Source organism: Dromaius novaehollandiae, chromosome 5 (assembly GCF_036370855.1).
Source record: "Dromaius novaehollandiae isolate bDroNov1 chromosome 5, bDroNov1.hap1, whole genome shotgun sequence".
Classification (NCBI taxonomy): domain Eukaryota; kingdom Metazoa; phylum Chordata; class Aves; order Casuariiformes; family Dromaiidae; genus Dromaius; species Dromaius novaehollandiae.
In genome coordinates, this window is record NC_088102.1 from 68,782,671 (window position 1) to 68,787,578 (window position 4,908).

The 4,908-nt window shown below is 40.9% G+C and overlaps 1 non-coding gene across 1 annotated transcript; it reads left to right on the top strand.

Moving 5' to 3' along the window:
• The first annotated feature begins 644 nt into the window (after positions 1–644).
• Positions 645–4,404, top strand: LOC112988040 (RNA polymerase II, I and III subunit L). The gene is made up of 2 exons (XR_010389544.1): positions 645–753; positions 3,980–4,404. It is a non-coding gene; the product is annotated as an RNA polymerase II, I and III subunit L (transcript).
• The last annotated feature ends 504 nt before the right edge of the window (positions 4,405–4,908 follow it).

Below are 4,908 nucleotides of genomic sequence, written 5' to 3' on the forward strand. Positions count from 1 at the left end.
GACGCCGTACACTCGGCCGATACCACCCGGCCGGCCGGCGCGACGTAGAGGGTGCGCGAGCCTCCCCCTCCCCGCCCGCCCGCAGAGTCCGCCCGCCCGGCGGCGCGGCTCCTCCCCCCGGCTCGCAGTGGTAGCGCCCGGGCGGCCATTAGGGGAGGGCGGCGGAGCCGATACGGTAGGAGCTGCTTTGTAGGATCGGTGAGGCCGCGCCCGGGGCCCTCGGTAGGGCTGCTGCTGCCGCCTCCCCCTTCCTTCCCCCCGCCCTGGGTCGCGCTTGCGGGCGAGCTACGGCCGGCCTTTCCCTGGGGAGCCCGGGCCCGTTTCGCAGCCGGAGGGTGCTCGGCGCTGCCCATCTCGTTCCTCCCGTTATGGCCTAAGCAACGCCCAAGCCGGCCCGCGGGCGGCGGGGGTGGGGGGTCGCCGAAAAACTGGGGCCGAAATCTCAGCGCTGCCGCGTCGCTGCGCTGTAATTCGGCGCCCCCGTGACTCGGCCGCATTTCTTGTTTACCGCTGCGTGGTTTGTCGAGCAGCTGTTTGAGATTTATGTAGGCCTGAGTTTCCTTCCTTAGATTTGCCCAGGTGAATGTGATACATAGTCATTTTGTAAAAGTATTATATTGTATTTTTATATATATGTGTTACAGTTACTGTGTAAAAAATGATCATCCCGGTCAGATGTTTCACGTGTGGCAAAATAGTTGGAAACAAGTGGGAAGCCTACCTTGGCCTTCTGCAAGCAGAGTATACAGAAGGGTGGGTATTACTCCTGTATTTTTTTGACTCTTATTTTAGGTGAAATGGCACAATGCATTAAGAATATAAGGGCAGGATCAGGGCATAATGAAACATCTGTAAAGAACCTGAAAACCATAAATATATTCTGATGATAACTGTTATAACTTTAAAGCTCTGGTTAAATAAAGGGCTAAGAAAGTGCTCATTTACCTATTGAATCTTTCTGGCTGGCAGTGTGGAAATTGTCAGATCATATCCATGGAACTTGGACAGCTTCAAATATTTAACTTTGTATGGAAGGGGATGAAGCAGGAAAACTCAACTTTCACATCTGTGTTATGTTGGTGTTTCCCCCCTCCTCTTTTTTTTTTTTTTTAAGGGGAGAGAAGTTACAATTAGAAGAAATAACTAATCTTGGTAACAATGTATACCCCTTTTAAATTTCCTTAAAAGCATCTCATATTTGCTATCTAGTTTTGTTAATTTTATTTCAAAATCCTGGTTTGGAGATGGGGAGCGGGGCAGTTTAACTGTTCTAAATACCTGACTGATAACGATAACAGTTCTATTTTAAGATGTATACATGTCCTTTGCATGACCAGAATTGTCTTTTAATAGTTCAGGGAGAATCTAGCTATAGTGGAACTACTTTAAAAGAGACTGTGAAAGGTAACTCTGTGAAGCATTTACATTGTCATCAAGTTTAAGTATGGAGGGAAAAAAACCCTGACCTTTACAAATCAAGAGAATGGAAAACACCATCCTAGAAGTTCAGGAGCTTCCTGAAGTCATGGTGAACTGCTTCAGTGGAATGTTGCCTCATGTCTGCCTTTCCTGTGGTTAGCAATAAGTATAACTTATGAAATAATGAGTATTTCCTTTTCACTCAAATAGTTAGGGTTACTAATAGGTTTTAAAATGGACTTATCTCTATGAACTATCAGAAGAATGTGTATAAACAACACAGATTTCACTACCCCTTCTCTAGGGTAAATCTGAACAGGTTTTTGTGGTTTAGGACTCTCTCTTGTCAGATGCTAACAGTGGAGCACAGAATAGGCAGGGAAGGAATGCTTTGTTTTTTAAGCCTTATCTAAACTTGTGGGAAGTTATGATTCATTTCTGTGCTTCTCACTGCTTCAGGTGGAATTTCTGGGGAAAAGATGTCCTGTCCCATCCTGTCTCCCCCCCACCTTTTATGAGTTTCATTAAACAAATGATCCAGTGCAAATCATTTGTTACCTCTCTTAAGTCTCACCACTTTTGTGAGGGGCCTTTTTGGAAATGCATTTACATCTCAGAATTTGTTAAATGTAGCTGAGCAGAATACTGCAGCTGTTCAAGGTATTTAGAAAGTTTCTGCACCAGATTTCTTTCATGTATGGCATTAAAAAGCATAACATATGGGTGGCTGCAAATCATTTCTCTCTAATGCTGAAATCTATTATAGCTATTCTGGTGGCACTTAGGATTTCTTACTTTACAAATACTACATTTTAATTTTTTAATTTCGTCTTTAGTATTCCTTTGCATTTGTACAGGACAAAGATGTACATTGTTATTGATAAATACTTAGTTGGAAAACAATTGCTATGGTCATTGTGATTCTGGGGTGACTATTCAGGCTAATAGAGTTATGGTATTGCAAGATCAGAAATAGAGTTAATGGCTATTGAACAGTTAAAATGTTATGATGCAGTGTTAAAATGACTATTAATGATAACTTGAGAAGCAGATGGATAGAATAGAAGAAATCAAACTTGTCTAAGCAATTTATGGTTTTTCAAGTCCATGGAAGCTAGAGGAGACTGTGAAAACAACTGCAGTGTTGATACCGTTTTAGCTGAAACATTATAGTATATATATAGTATATGACCTCTAAAGTTGTAGTCATTATTAGTATTCTGTATCTCCAGTAACTGCACTTGAAAGTTCAGAACTTTCTAAATAGCTCTTAAATCTTACATATTAGTAGGGATCAGATGTTTTTTGTTCTCAACTGTTTCAGAAATATCATGTAATATTATTTATAAACTTTTTTCTAATGTACAGGAGCCTTTTTATATACTTATCAAGTAACTTTTGCAAATGCTAGTTCTGAAATGAAAACCCTGCTCTTTAAGCACTTCAAGATACTGAGCACATTGCAGACAAACTGCAGGAGCAGTCTTGTCTTGCTGCTGAGAGACTAACTGACATCACAGAAGTTGCAGGTTTACTGTGTGTGTTTAGGCTGTACTGCATGAAGCCAAACAACCTATTACCATGGTTCTGCTTGTGCACAGTTTTCCTTTCAGTCATTAGTACTTCAGAGTGTAGCTATCAGCTTCCTCCTAAAGGCGATTAACAGTCTCATAAAACTTTTTAAATCAAATGATAGATTGTTGCACTGCATATATAAAATCTAAAGATCTGAATTCAGTCCCATTTCATAAATGTCAAATTTTGAATGAGTGGCAGACTGGCTTTATAGTTAGTAGGTTGGTGCTAAAGAGCATAAATGCTGTCACCAGTCTGTAAGAGGTGTAGCACTTCAATGAGAAGTTCGTGCTACTTTCTACCATAAAACTTGCAGGAGGTGTACCTAACACAGATGATTATTGACTGTCCAAGATTTTAAGAGAAGAAGAAATGATTTTACATGTTTCAGAACTGTATTCCTGCTAACTACATTCATACCTCTTGATTGCTCAGATTAACCAGATCAAATCCTCTCTTTTCTAAAAATTCATGTTTGAGGAGGAAGATCTAGTTACTGTAATAAAGTAACTGGGGTTTAAAATGTACCATTTTCAAGTTTCTTTTCAACTATGAAAACCAGAAATTTATTTCCAAAACCAAAATACTTGCATCTCACTTAACCCTGCTACTCCGTGACAAACTTATGCCCACATGTGAGTGGGCTAGTTCAAAAGAGGCAATTCTTAAGAACTACTCTATTACGGTTCTGTTCCGATGGGAATGGTGCAGACTTACCTGTGAACGTTTGGTAGTTGTGTCGCTTGCACAACATTTACAGAAGATGAGTGCTTCTGCAGGCTGGAAGAACAAGCAAACACCCTGGCAATGGCAATAATGAAAAAGAACATTAGCAACTCATGCCAAATCTCTCAGTTACATGGTTTAAACTGCAAACAAGCTTTCCTCTATGACTAAGCTCAAAGTAATCTGTATGTTGCTTAGGAATACTTAAAAATGCTTCTGACTTTTTTTTCCTTCTCCCTCCTCTCGTGTTCATTAATAGAGATGCCCTGGATGCCCTTGGTTTGAAGAGATACTGCTGTCGCAGAATGCTCCTAGCCCACGTGGATCTGATTGAGAAGCTTTTGAATTATGCTCCTCTGGAGAAATGAGATGGAAAAGATACACTGCAAGACATGCGGATCATATCTCTAATACTAAGCTTGAAACTGGACTTCAGGGGTTAAAGGATGCAAGCCTTTAAATGTACTGCAACCATTCAGAGGTTTTTATTTTCTGAACAAAACACTGCCACCAGCCACTAACCTCTTTCAGAGAAACCAATGAAAGATGAAGTCCACTTAATCAAGAATTGGAGATTAAATTAACTTTTAGATGCTTCTGCTGGCAAAAATAAAGCTTTATTTTATAAAATATAGTAAATTTGTATATGGAAAAATGCTAAAATAAAGGAGGTCTTTCCCTGTAGCCTCCCTGCAATTGCTGGATGGAGTTAAGTGTGTGCTTGGATCTTGGCATTTCCTTCTGCCTATTTCTTTGAGGTCAGAAGTATTATTAACTGATAAATTCTTTCTCTGTTTCACACCAGGTAGGAAAGGTGGGTTAGAAAAATGGGACTGAAGTTGTGAGCTGCAGCAGTAGGGAAAGGGGTAAGTTAAGTTGGTAAGATTAGACATGACTCCTGAATAATTCTGGAGCAAGTAGAGTGCACTTTCCACTGCAGTTCAAGGCAATTTATGGTTGCTACCACAACTTCATTTTTATTAAAACACTATGGCTTGTCTATTACAAGAAAACAGTAAATCAGAGGGAGCAGTGCTTGTGTGTCCCTGCCTGCACTTAGGTAAAACTTACGTGAGTGTTCCCAGTGAAGCCAGTAAAACTTCTGTGAGAACTTAGGCAGCCTGTGATCAGGATCAGAGTCTTGATCCTACCAAGCACTCTGTGCTGCTGCTGAGCTGGTGCAGGTGC